Consider the following 15,423-nt stretch of genomic DNA (forward strand, 5'->3'; position numbering starts at 1 on the left):
TATGATTATGCTTGGTTGACTTTTGCAGCTTTTGAGTCATACTCTTGATGCATGTTCTTTGAATGGTAAAAACGGGAGAAACTGTGTCGACTGGTAGAGACAAAATGGCACAAGGACATTTTCTTCGAACTAATTCTAGGCATTTCCTGAAGTACAGCAAAACCTGGCGAGACTGGACTGGGCTGCAATCCCAACCCAGATCAATAAATCAAACCTTTTTACAAATGCAGGAGAGCTCACAGCATTTTCAACAATGTACATCACACCTACCCTTTACTAGACCATTGATGGCAGATTTTCAAATATGCAGCCCTACAATCCAGATCAGAAAATAGTTCTCATTGCATTTACTCACCCTGTTCACAAGTCCCTCTGAATCTTTTTTTCCCATCATCCCTCTATCCAATTTAATCATGCATGTTGACATTGTTTCTGCCTTCCACACGTATTTTGATTGTGAATTTCACAACTCGCAACTGTGGGTGAAGATATTTCTCCTCCCCTCTGTTCTAACTTTCTTACATATAATCTCATGGGATTGGCTGTCATTCTAGACTCACCAACTATCAGGAACAGTTTGCTTGTATTTATATGAGCCAGTGCCTCTCGCTGCAGCCTCCAATGTAATCATCTTTTTATTCATGCCAGTAGGATGAGAAAGCTTATTTGTTCCTGTACCCACCTCCAGTCTCTTAGCAAGATCCATTTGATTGGTGCCGGTGTAATTCATTCATCCATGGCAAATGTTGCCTCTGAAATGTATTAAGTATTAATTCTTTTTTAAAAAATACATCAAAGCAATCAACATAAAATTCATCAAGTATAGCTTTATGTGTTTTGTTCAAAATTCCTGTGGTTAATAAATGTTACTTATTTTATTTTCCACGTCCATACACAGAAATGTAGCTATAAACTGTATAAATTATCATTAACATTGACGTATGGGAACATTGGCACTGCAGTTTAATATTACAAACTTGGTCATATATTATTCTCTAAATGATAAGATCATTTTTTAAAGCATCAGTGGCAATCCTTTTGGAATTGAAGATGACATCTGTCAGACGGTGTGTGTCTTCAGATAACTAAGGAGTTCAATTTTGGATCCACAAGTTTCTCTGCAATAGTTGTATGCAGAAATTGAATTCACAGCTCAAGATTGGCTTACTTTTCCTTCCTCTGCTGCTACAGTTCCATTCTCACAGCCCAGTCATTGAGCCTCAGACAGGTTTAGGACTTGATGGATCGGAGATGGATCAAAATGGCAGGATTGTCCTTCAAGTCAATGGTGTCAATGCATCTGTGTTTTAGGGTGAGCTGGAGTCAATCCTTATATCTTTCCCACTTGCTACACTTTGTGCATAGGCCAACAAAGAGCTGAGAGAAAAGAATCGTCTAAAGGAATTGGATCATTAAGAGTAGGGCCTTAATTGAGATAGATGTATCTTCATGAAAGATGCTGGTGTTATGGACCAGACCAAGACCCCTTAAAATATATTAAGATAGTCTAGACCGTAACCTTTTCTTACTTTAGAGGTAAGTGTAAGGTGTTGCATTCCAGTTGCAATTCAATGGGTCAACTACCAGATTTGAAGCAAAACAGACTTTATTTGTCCACTATAGTTAAATGCAATAAAAGAAATAATAAAGAGAAGAATTGGCTTAACTGTAACCCTATTGGAAAACTAACAGAATACTAGATTATCTTACGACTGAACAGTAACTATTCCAATACAGTAACATTCCATAAACACACCCTTGACAAAGGCAAATTCAGAAATCAGATTGTCTCACATACAACTCCAGCAGCAGGAGGAAAAACATCAAGAAAATCTCTGAAAGTGTAGCAAGAGACATAGATTGCAGCTTCGAAACCCTGAGACTCCAGCAACAACTGCTACTAAAAACCAGAAGAAAATAAAAATCCCAGTTCTGTGGGAGCTGGCCCATTTATTTACGCTGCTTCTATTGTTCCTACCTTAAGGAAAAACCAAGGCCTCACAAACTGTTTACTCTAATAGCTCTGCATAGACTGCTCGAATCTCTCGCAACCTTTCTTCCTTAAAAGAAAACCAGGACAAAACACATCTCCTAAAGCCACAGTAGCATCGATCCAGCAGTCCTCCAATTTGATCCCCAAGACACCAGTACCACAGATAAAAGCTCTCAAGAATCTGACTGACTGTGAAAGATACAGAAGGATTTATTTCCTGTTCATTGCAAATAAGATCCAGATTCATATTCTTCTGCATCATCTGAAGAATTCCCCCTGAAAACCAAGTGTGGCTTCTGAGAAGTCCTGAGTACTACAAAAGTAGTCCTTTTGTCCAGGCAGATCCAGGAAAAATGTCTGAAGCAAAATCTAGAATTGTTCTTCACCCTCATCAAGCAAAGTTTTGATTCTCGAAATTGTGAAGCTGTATGGATCAATTTCCAGTGCTATGGTTGTCCTTTGTGGAAGTCTGCCACTATCCCGAGACTACTGCATGACAATATGATCGCTATTACCCTGAAGGGAAGTTCTGAAACTGACACCTTTTACACCCAGAATGGGATCAAACAAGGCTGAGTGATCACTCCCACCTTTTTCATCATCTACCTGAGCATCATCATCCATCTCTTCCGACATGACCTACTACCCAGTGTCAGCATCTAATATCGTCTGGATGGGAAGCTGTTCAATCTTGACAAAGGGTCAAAATCCTGGAATTCCCTCCCTAATAGCATTGTTGGTCAACCTACAGCAGGAGGACTGCAACAGTTCAAGAAGGCAGCTCACCACCACGTTCTCAAGGACAACTAGGAATGGGCAAGAAATGCTGGCCGACCAGCGATGCCCACATCCCACAAATGAATAGGGAAAACAAAAACCTTGGTTCAGAGCAAAAACAAATCTTTACACCATACCCAAGGAGCTTTCAATGAAGAAATCCAGCAGCAAGTCAGCTGTGTCAGTGCCGACCTTTTCAAGCTGCAACAACATCTTTGACAACAGGGACCTCTGGAAGTCAACAAGATAGGACTATTGTGTTGATCACTCTCCACTACTGCAGTAAAACTGGACAATCTTCTAATGTCACAGATTTTGTGTAGGTGCATTATTGTCAGAAACTAATGTAATTAACAAATACGATCTATTGCTGATATATGCAGTAATAATTAACATTTTTCTCCTGAGGTATATTGCTTGAATTTGACATCAATCATACTTTATAGGGAATGTTGCTATTGGTTGACATTATGCTGTATTTTGTACCCAAATACTAAAATGTATTACAAAAATGACCTGTCCTTATTTAAACCCTTAAAAAAAGAAGTCACTTGCTGGTTTGTATTTCACAAGATCTGTATGTTGTCAGTTTTTCATTGAAAACATCGTGTTAAAATTAATAGGGCTATAATCCTGAAACCCATTTAGAGTTATATGATGGTAATAACTAGTATATGACTGTATGAAAATCAATGAACCGAACATTAATAATTAGAAAAAGTGGAGAGAGAGCAATGATTTATGTAATAGTCCTCAGCATAAAGAACCAAACATTCTCTGTATAATAACATCATTCATGACTAGATTTCATTATTTACAAAGAAAGTTGCAGAAAATAGTTTCCAGGTAGATCACTTTTATATTCCTATTCTAAGTAGGATATAATTTCTTTTTTGTGTTTTGTTTTACAGTTTTCAAAAACCAAGACCTAACAAGAAAGTTGACTGGCCTTATTTTATCTTCAAAATAGATTCAAGAGGTCAGATTTCTCTGCAAGAGTTCACACTGGTTCTTTGATTTGTAGGTGTGTCTGAACACTGAATCATGGTTCAACATGTCAGTAAAACTATTGTTCCTTTAAAGGATTATTTTGTGTGTAGACTTTAGCTCATGTCAATCAAACATAAGAATGGTTTTAGTTGATGCCAAATGTTAAAGTGGTTAACATAAATGTGACATAAGTATATCTCCAAATAGTTAAATCACTGAGAATGATTCTAGGCTGCAGAATGTAAACATTCTGTGAGAACTAAAACTGATGTAAGTTTGATGGTCAAGATTTAGCAAATAATAAATGGTCTATTAGAGTTCCTGCATTAAAAGGCTATTCAGTATAACTTACTGCCATTCCTATGGTTTTGTTTCCTACTTTGTTTTGTTTGGTGAACTTAACCTAAAAGTTCAACCTTGAAATTCTGAAGAAAAATTATTTTACTTATGGGTATTGTTAGCACATTGTAGTCAGCCTATCCATTCATGAGACATAAACACATGAACATAACTCTAGGGTAGTCACTTACAACGATTCATGACCCTTTTGGAGAAATAATTCCTCCTCATCTCTTTTTTTTTAAATCTGCCTCCCCTTAATCTAAAACTATAAGGTCGCAATCTAGATTTCCCCACAAGGCAAAATATCGACTTTACGTTTATTTTGTCGATCTCCTTTAGCATCTTACATACCTCAATTAGGCCTCCTGTTACCCTTCTAAACTCTAGTGTGTATAGCCTAAATTGCTCTCCATAATGATAAGACTATCACCTCTGGTATTAATCTATTGAACCTTTGCTGAATTACCTCCAGTGTAATTACATACTTCCTCAAGTAAAGGGACCAAAACTGTTTGCAGTATTCCAGATGTAGACTCACTAATGCCTTGCATAGTTGCAACAACACTTCCCTACTTTTATACTCCATTTCTTTAGAAATAAATGCCAAAATTCCATTTTCCTTCCTTATTATCTGTTGTACCTGCCTACTAGATTTCAGTGTCTCATGCACAAGGACACCCAGATCCTCTGTACCTAAGCATTGTGAAGTTTCCCTCCATTTAGGTAGTAAATTGTCTTTTTTATTCTTCTGACCAAAATAGATAAGAGAACAAGTACATACATGGTTGTAAATATGCTAAACCAATTTTTGTCATTGCATTTAATCTTTGTTTTTTCACTTTTCTCCAAGAATGGTTTAATCAAAACTACGGTTAACAGGGAATTATATTCCTCCTATGCAAGGTACGCTACTGCTTTGTTTTTGAGAAATTGAGGGGAGAGGAGGCAGGAGGGCAGTACTCCAACACAGCAGCAAACCACCACAACTGAAGACCAAGCTAACATCACAACTGATAACCACAGTCTAAAGACTAGGGGACAAAAATCAAACTGACAGTTTCACTGACAGTTACTACAAGTGGCACATCTTTGTTTAGGCACAACAACTAAAACTGATCCAACAATTTAATCAAAAAGCTAAGGACAATTTCTGCAGATGTGCAGTTTATAGTTATGATTAGTATTTTTATAGATTGCATTATTTGAACATTGAAAGTGGTCATCTTTTAAAAATAAACTGAACTGTAAGAAATCCTGTTTACAAAAGAATTCTAGTTGTCAGAGATTTACAGAATAATACAAGGTTTACCATACTAATATGTTATTGTTATATATGTATTTGTGGTTCAACTTTCTCTAGCACTTTGTGCACTATTTTCCTGTTTCTCTGTTTATTATTGTAATATGCACTAATTACTGTTACTGAATGTCCTTTTGTTTCTCTCTTCACCACTTTTCCCTTCTGCCTCAGTTATCTCTCCTGATGTGCATTTTTCCTTCATCCTGCCCTGATAACAGAACTTCTCTTTCTCCAGATATCAGACATTCTCTCTGTCTCTTACTCCTTCCTTGCGGGTCATTTTCTCCTTTGTGGTAATTTCCAACTTCACAGCTTATGCATGAATGGCATAATAAGGATCATTAAATGAAATGGAAATAAAAATTGGATATATGATCTGTTTTGTCCCAATGCCATTGTACAAGTACTGAAATGAAAATGAAACCCTCTGTGTCTGAGTGTTTTTATTTGGCTTTTAGTAAATCTTGACTGTTTTTATTGAGGCCGAATACTTACTATTTCTCTATATTTATGAGGTTGTGCCTATAGCTTTGACCGGAAAAGGTTTTACTGAGCCCAGTGAATGAGGTGCGGTGGCCAGGCAAAAACCGATGTTTTAACTCTGACCCAATCTTCCCTTTTCAGTTGCAGGTTCCACATCCAAAGTCAGCTTCATTGACCTCCACATGCAAGAAGCATTCTAAGCAGGTTGTGCTCCAAGAGCAAGGACTTAAATAGATAGAAAAGCAATAGTGCTGATACTGGAAATATGAAATGAAATCAGAAAATTGCTGGAAATACTAATTTTGTACAGTTCCAACAACTGGAATTTTTTCATTTATTCTGTATATTTGTAATAGCCTGTTACATCCCCCAGACATGGCAAGGGTGGCAATGGTGGCACAGTGGTCAGCTCTGCTGCCTCAGAGCACCAGGGACCCTGGTTCAATTCTAACCTCGGGCGACTGTCTGTGTGGAGTTTGCAGATTCTCCCCGTGTCTGCATGTGTATCTACTCCCACAGTCCAGGGATATGCAGGTTAGGTGGTTTAGCCATGGTAAATATGGATGTGATAACAAGGTGTAGAGCTGGATGAACACAGCAGGCCAGGCAGCATCAGAGGAGCAGGAAAGCTGACGTTTCGAGTCTGGACCCTTCTTCAGTAAATTTGGATGTGTTGCTTTTCAGAAGGTTGGTGCATGATCAATGGGTTGAATGGCCTCTATCTGTAGAGATTCTATGATTTGACGACAGCTTCACAATTCCAACTAGAATCACTGGGTGTCTCTCGGTGACAAAGCATATCGTGAGGATGTGGCTGTGAGGGCCCCACAACGGCTGCAGAAGGAAGTTATCACTGGAGCCATGACAGCACAAGATCAATCATTGAGAAAGGCATTGGTTTGCTGAAGATGCAACTTTGAACTGCTCTGGTGTGTTGCACTGGCAAATATTTCTTGAATGTTAATGGTCTGCTCTGTCTTGCACAAAATTACACAATAGAGTGCTGGTATTGCAGCAGGAGAAAGGTAATGTTAGTTCTGCAGCCTTGACCGAGGAGGAACGTTGAGACAAGACCTCTTTCCACATGCCAACATGTAATTTGCTGCCAGCCAAGAGCAAGAGAGTACTTTGCTGCACTTCATTGTGATTCTGAAGAGCAAAAATGAGGAGTTCCTTCATCCTAAGTAGAAGACTGAATAGGCAAGCCATTGGTCAGGGGCAGCATACACTCTGTTGCCTGCTATGTTTGATTCTTGAAGCAGTTGTAAATTTTTCTATGGAGATCGATAGGTATCAATCCAAATACAAGACATATCATGGCACTTACGTTTGTGGTGCATTCATTAATCTATTTCCAATGGTGTGCTCCACCCCTGGAAATGCAAACAGAAGAAAACATATTTTAGTTGATGTTCCACATTGTCCTCTTTATGGATGACTTCTTCCTCTCTGCCAAGGCTCAGCGTCTGCATCCAACTGACCTGAGTTTGAGAGATCCTGCACCTAATAATGGGGACTTCCAAATATATCTAGTAGTTGGATGTGAAATGCAATCCACCTTTTAACAATGTAGAATCATACAGTACTGAAGAGGCCTTTTGGCCCATTTAGACTATACCACTAAAAATACTCTACTACCTACACTAGTCCACCCTCCCACATTACGGTCCATAGATGTTATTACACGTCAAGTGTTCTTACAAGTAATTTTTCAACGCTGTTTGGGAGTTTAGGTATTTTTATTGGAGTTCCAACGTAACCTATTTATCTAGCGCTAATGGAGAGTGCATGGGTCATGAAATAACATTGCCTCAGTGTGTACACCCTCCTCTAATAAGCCCCATGACACCCTTCTTATGTCAGTCGTGAAGGACCCGTGGGAGATGAAATACATGAATTAGAGCTAATATGTGGAATGTGTTCAAAGTCACATTGTGCAAATGTTCACATTATAGTCACCAGTGACAGCAAGTCAAGCTTAACATTAAGAAACATAACATCATTTAGGTCAAAGCAGCCTGCTTGATCCACATATCAGCCATTAGGTTAATCAGTCATTCTTCCCACCACCAGCATACAGGGGCGAGAGTATATATACTATGGCCAGAACAGCGCCTTGCCAAGGATCCTTTGATAGTATCTTCCAAATCTGAAACTTCTACCACACTGAACAGCAAAGACAACAGATGCATGTGAACACCATCACCATTAAGTTCTACTCTAAGTTATATAGCATCCTGATTTGCAGCTATATCTCAGTTCTTTCCATTGCTGCTGAGACAAAATCTTGAAACTCCCTTCCAACAGTGCTCTTGGTGTAGATATGCCAACACAGACAACAGTGGTTCAAGACCATAGCTAAACTGAATTATCCCAAAGGCATTTAGGGATGGACAATAAATTAGCAAAGCCTATAACACATTTTTAATAGTAAACATTAGATGGTGTGATTTCAAATTCCATCAGCCCATATCGGTGAGACCCCCTAAATAAATCAATAATAAAATAACAATGAAATAAATAACTGTGTGCAAGCAAACTGGAAGAGGATGGGAAGTCACTGCTCTTCCTTTGGTTTCCAATTACTCTGTCTCACGTTCAGCCTGTTGTTATCTTCTTAAAGGTGCAATTTGTTTCAGCTTGAAAGTTGTGGGGTCTCAGTTTGGTGGAGTCAATTTAAAATCATCATTTGCAGCATTGTGAATAATCATGAAGTAGGCTGCATTTTGCAAATGCCTCTTTTTCTCATGCTAAACATTCTTTGAAAACTATTTGCTCTTCCTTTTCCTTCAATAATATTCTAAATCTCACACGGTAGAATATTATCCATATTCCAAACAGGGAAAAATTCCTCAAAAACAGCTAATTCTAAGAAACATTTTCAAGAAATTCACTTCTTTAGATTACTCAGAATTTATAGTATGGAAACAGACTCCTCAGTCTGACTGGTCTCTGCCAAAATCTATATCCACACAAACCTTTCCTCACATTCATTTCCTTTGCCACTCTCTCTATATCTCTTTTATGCATGAATCAGGCCTCCCTTAAATGTAACAATGTATTCTGCTTCAACCTCCCCATGTGTCAATGGGTTCCACATACTCATCACCCTTCATGTCATTAAATTCTTCCTAATATTTATTCACCTGTTAATGGCTACTGTTTGTCATATTTATTTCCTTGCTCTGCACTCACACAAAAGTCAACATCATATAATTTTCTCTTCCTCTACTGTAAAAGCACAGCCTTGGTTAGGACTCAGTTCCAGAGAAGCAGTTGACCTGATATGCTGTAACAGTACAGGAACATCGAGGTCCATTCCCATCAAAAGAGAAAGAGATGTATGTTGGGAGGAAACTCAGTGTTCATTCAGAACATCGGGGACATATAAAATGTAAGCATTCTACTGTTATTTTTATCATTTGTTCAAGTTCTAGATTTAGTAACAACATGCCAAAGCATTGCACAATGTTGTAGGATTCTGAGGGTCTACATTTTTAAGCTAGTTTGGAAAGCCATCTTGCCAAGTGTTCATTATTTCAGGCAGCCAAGTCTAGGTAATAATACTCAATAAAAGCATGTGTACTGTTCTAGGCTATTGCTTTTCAAATGGTCTTCAGGGAAACCTGTTAGCATTCTGGCCCGAGAGTTGAACATTGTGAGACTATAATGAGCTCTAACATTACTTGGTGCTTTCCTCCTGCCAGGAAATAATGTAAGGGGATACAATGTGCAACCCAGTTTGCCAACTGCTGCTTAGTTAAATAGCTACTGAAGACTACACACCAAAAGAACAAAACAGTTTAGATTGGTGACTTTTTTTTAATCTTGTGGATACAACAGGCAGAAACATTATCAAAGATTAAGGCTGTTGTGGTGTAGTAGTAGTGTCCCTACCTCTGGGCCAAAATATCTGAGCTAAAGTCCAACCTGACATGGAAGTTTGTACATTATATCTGACAGATTAATTAAAAATAATTTTAAAATACTTATACTTTGCACAAGCCCATAGGATGATACTTCCAAACAGTGGAAGAACTGAAGAATTTTGGCAACATAATCATTTGAAATAAACACAACTATAGAACTATAGTGAAGGAATGATGATATATTTCCAAATCGGCATGGTGACTGACTTGGAGGGGATCTTGCAGGTGGTGGTGTTCCTTGTATCTTCTGCCCTTGTCCTTCTAGATGGAAGTGATCGTGGGTTTGGAAGGTGCTGTCTAAGGAGCTTTGGTGAGTTTCTGCAGTGCATCTTGTAAATAGTACTCATTGCTGCAACTGAGCCTTGTTGCTGGAGGGAGTGGATGCTTATGAATGTAGTGCCAATCAAGCTTTGTCCTGAATGGTGTCAAGCTTCTTCAGTGTTGTTGAAGCTGCAACCATCCAGGCAAGTGGGGAGTATTCCATCATGCTTTTAACATCTTCCTTATAAATGGTGGGCAGGCTTTGTGGAGTCAGGAAGTGAGTTACCAGGTGCAGCATTCTTGCCTCTGACCTGCTGTTATAGCAATTGTCTTTATGTGGTAAGGCCAGTTGAGTTTCTCGAGGATGTCGGGATAACCCCAAAGATGTTGAAAGTGGGGACTTCAGTGATAGTAACACCAAGGGGTGGTGGATCAATCATCTCTTAGTGGAGATGGTCATTGTCTGGCATTTGTGTGGCAAAAATGTTGCTTACCACTTGTCAGCCAAGCCTGGATACTGGATTGCTTCAGTATCTGAGGAGTTCTGAAGGGTGCTGAACATTGTGCAATCATTGGTGAACATCCCCACTTCTGACCTTATGATATAGGGAAGTTCATTGATGAAGCAGCTGAAGATAGCTGGGTCTAGGACATTACAGTAATTCCTGCAAAGATGTCCTGGATCTGAGTCAGCCAACCTTCAACAATCACAACCATCTTCCTGTGTGCCAGGTATGACTCTGATCAGCAGAGAGTTTGCCCCCGATACCCATTGATTCCAGTTTTGCTAGGGCTCCTTGATGCTACACTCGGTCAAATGCAGCCTTGATGTCAAAGACTGTCACTCTCACCTCACCTTTAGTATTCAGCTCTTTCGTCCATGTTTGAACCAAGGCTGTAATGAGATCAGGAGCTGATTGGCGCTGGCGGAACCCAAACTGGGCATCACTGAGCAGGTTATTGCTGAGCAGGTGCTGTTTAATACCACTATCGATGACACCTTCCTGATGATCAAGAGTAGACTGATGGGGCAGTAATTGGCTGGGTTGGATTTGTCCTGCTTTTTGTGTACAGGACATACCTGGGCAATTTTCCATATTTTTGGATAGATACCAGTGTTGTAACTACACTAGAACAGCTTGGCAAGGTGGGTGGTGGGATGGGGGGCGCTGGGGGCGGTGGCGGGGTGACATGTTCTGGAGCACAAGCCTTTAGCACTATTTTAAAAATGTTGTCAGGGTCCATAGCCTTTGCAGTATCCAATGTCTCCAAATGTTTCTTTACACCACCTGAAGTGAATTGAATTGGCTGAAGACTGACATCTTTGATGCTGGCGTCTATTGGAGGACGCCAAGATGAATCATCTATTTGGCAATTCTGACTGAAGATTGTTGCAAATACTTCAGCCTTATCATTTGCACTGATGTGTTGGGCTCTTCCATCATTGAGGATGGGGATATTTGTTGAGCCTTTTCCTCCAGGAGTTGGTTAATTAACCGCCATCATTTATGACTGGATGTAGCAGGACTGCAGAGCTTTGATCTGATCCGTTAGTTGTGAGGTCACTAACTCTGTCTATCACTTGCTGTTCGGTATGCAAGTGGTCCTGTTTGGTAGCTTCACCAAGCTGACACCTTAATTTTGGAATGCCTGGTGTTACTCCTGGCATGCAGTCCTGCTCTCTCCCTTGAACGAAGATTATTCCCTTGGCTTGATGGTAATGGCTGAGTGGGGGATACGCCGGGCCATGAGGTTACAGATTGTGCTGGAGTACAATTCTGGTGTTGTTGATGGCCCATAGCACCTCATGGATGTCCAGTCTTGAGTTGCTAGATCTGTTCAAAGTCTGTCCCATTTAGCACAGTGACAGGGCCATACAATACAACGAAAGTTATTCGCAATGTGAAAGCAGGACTTTGTCTCCACCAGGACTGTCTAGTGGTCACTCTCACCGATACTGTAATGGACAGACAAATCTGCAGCAGGCAGGTTGGTAAAGCCGAGGTCAAGTATGTTTTTCCCTCTTGTTGGTTCCCTCACTACCTGGTGCAGACCCAGTCTAGCAGCTATGACCTTTAGGTCCTGACCAGCCCGATCAGTGGTACTGCTACTCTGTCAAAATTAAAATTTGCCCACCCAGAGTGCATTTTGTGCCTTGCCACCCTCAGTGCTTCTTCTAAGTCTTGCTCAACATGGAGGAGTACTGATTCACCAGCGGAGGAAGGTCAGTACGTAGTAATCAGCAGAAGGTTTCCTTGCCCATGATTAATCTGAAGCCATGAGACCTCATGGTGTCCAGAGTCAATATTGAGAACTCCCAGGGCGACTCCCTCCCGACTGTATACCACTATATCACCACCTCTGCTGGGTCTGACTTGCTGGTGGGGCAGGACATATTCAGGGATGGTGATGGTAGTGTCTGAGGCATTGTCTCTAATGTATGACTAAGTCAGGCTGCTGCTTGATTCATCTGCAGGACAGCTCTCCCAATTTTGGCATGAGCCCCAGATGTTAGTAAGGAGGACATTGCATTGTCGACAGGGCTGTTTCTGCCATTGTCTTTTTCATTGCCTAGCTCAATGCTGGGTGATTCAACCGGTCTTTGTTGATAGTTAGTAGCAGCTGATACAAATGAATGGCTTGCTAGGCCATTTCAGAGGCTGTTTGAGAGTCAACCACATTGCTGTGGGTCTGGTGTCACATGTAGGCCAGACCAGGTGAGGATAGCAGATCTTTTCCCTGAAGGACATTAGTGAGCTAGATGTGTTTTTCCAACAATTGACAACGGTTTCATGGTCATCAGTAGATACATAATTCCAGATATTTTTCTTTGAATTCAAATTCCAACATCTACCTTGACATGATTCAAACCCAGGCCCCAGAACATTAACTGAGTTTCTGGATTAATAGTCTACTGATAACGCCAGTAGGCCATCAAGTCCTTTTAATAAGGGTCATTGTGACCAATTTTATATCCCTCTTCGTTTATTATTTAGCCCCTGGGAAATCTTTTCCGTGAATTTTATTGCATTTTGCAGGGAGATGGTGGCCTAGCGGTATTATTGCTGGACTGTTAATCCGGAGACCCAGGTAATGTTCTGGGGACCTGTATTTTGAATTGCGCCACAGCAGATGGTGGAATTTGAATTTTAAAAAAATCTGGAATTAAGAGCCTAATGATAATCATGAATCCATTGCTGATTTTTGGGAAAACCCATCTGGTTCACTAATGTCCGTTAGGGAAGGAAACTGCCATCCTGGCCTGGTCTGGCCTACATGTGACTCAGACCCACAGCAATGTGTTTGACACTTAACTGCCCTCTGGGTAATTAGTAATGGGCAATAAATGCTGCCTAGCCAGTGCTGCCCTCATCCCATGAATGAAGTTTTTTTTTAAATTTTGATGTTAAAATTTTGGATGTTCAGAATCTGTCCAATTGACTCCAATCTAAAACATGTTTGCCATTTGCAATATTGTCATTTCAGAAGCTCTCCAGGTACATAAACCCAGAGAGCTGAGGGACTTTATTATAATTTGGTTATCAATTGGATAGCTCAGATAGTGTTTAGAATATAAATAGCCGTATATTACTGACACCTGCTGTTCAAATTTAATATTGCAAAAGTACATTACAAAACAAATCTGCAAACTAGTCTTGAAATTGTCCAGGGAACGTTCAGAAGTTTCTTGTGTGTCTTGCCTTTAGAGACTGTAAAAAGAACTCCAAAACCACACTCCTACTCATGAGAAGTATTATATATAGATGCTCATGCAGATTTGATCTTGTGCAGAGTTTGACTTAATGAAGTAATATGGAGCTATCAACTCCAGGTAAAACAAGGATAAATGCATTTGAATGTAGAGGCGTCATTTCATGCAGAAAATGGAAAGATAAATTGGGAAACTTCCTGACCGAGAAAACCTACCTTATTCAAAAATGGTCCTGTAACTATGTACATCTGGGGGAGGCAGAGGCAAATTGAAGGCAGCAGAGGTGGGCTAGAATACCTGTCTCTGTTTACAGGGACATTGGCCCAGTTTTAATAATAAAGGTCAGCTCTTAAAGTCTTTTCTCTCAATGCAGAACACATGCTCCCTCATATCCCCCATGTTCCTCTTCTGTCTCTTTCATGCCTTCTCCTATTTCCTATACTTAATCATACTGCAAAATGTAAAATATGTGGATAAAAACAAATACATGTATTATGAAATAAAGGTTTAACTAAAGACTAATAGTTCTACACATTCTTACAATACGCCCCCATATTTACCATGTCCTCTTCATGACACTATATTACCTCTATGCCCCACACCTATGTATCTTTCAGAATGACTGACCCAGTGTTCACGATGGTCAGGCTTCAGTCTTTGAAATGGGCATGGAAGAAAATTAACTGTGTAAAAATTTTAAAGAACTCTAACTTAAATATACTTCATACAGTAACACCTATCATCCATAAAAAAAATTAATTAAATTTAAATTTCAAGTGATCAATTTGGTATAAAACCAATGCATCATCTTTTTCACAAAGAACATCAAAGAAAGATAACTATTTGATAACCTCCTAAAATTGTTAATCAAAATGTGAGCCAAATCTCCTGATTAAATAAATGGTTTGGGAGCTATTGAAACTCTGCCAAACATTCACAATGGACTCAGCTATTATATAAATAAGCCCTGCGAAATGTAAACAACAGTGTATTGAAGCAGAAGGAAAGTGAACAGATGATTGTCAAGAGATAGGAGGAACTGCAGATGCTGGAGAATCCGAGACAACAAGGTGCAGGGCTGGATGAACACAGCAGGCCAAGCAGCATCATAGGAGCAGAAAGGCTGACGGATTGTCAATTTTTTTTCCAAACGAAAAGAGTGATTTAAAAAGGTTCTGGGCACTTAAACTCTAACAATATCACTATAGTAATGATCTCAAGCTGTGTTTTCTTTAGTCTTGAATTCACAAGAACAGACTTTCAAGTAGGAAGTATACTCTCATGCACCTCAAAACTTACAGACAGTAATCAATGTAAAGGTCGACTTAACTTTGTAGGCCAGGGTTCAACAATCAATCACTGCAATAAAAACATACTTTGATTGCAAAGCGTCACTTAACAATTGAAACTAAAATAGCATTTTTTTAAAATGAAAAATTTCAGGAGAAAGTGTCTTTTTGTTGGGTACCAGACTCAGGACTGTTTCATGATTCCTTTGACAAGAGTGTAAAAAGAAACATGTTTTTAAGTGGTGAGTGGTTGTAACTGGAAAGTGTTGTCTGGACTTGTGACGGAAATTGGCTCAATCAGGTTATTCAAGAGAGGATTGTACTGTTTTCTGAAAGGGTGGGTGGGT

The sequence above is a fragment of the Rhincodon typus genome, chromosome 3, assembly GCF_021869965.1.
Source record: "Rhincodon typus isolate 14 chromosome 3, sRhiTyp1.1, whole genome shotgun sequence".
Classification (NCBI taxonomy): Eukaryota; Metazoa; Chordata; class Chondrichthyes; order Orectolobiformes; family Rhincodontidae; genus Rhincodon; species Rhincodon typus.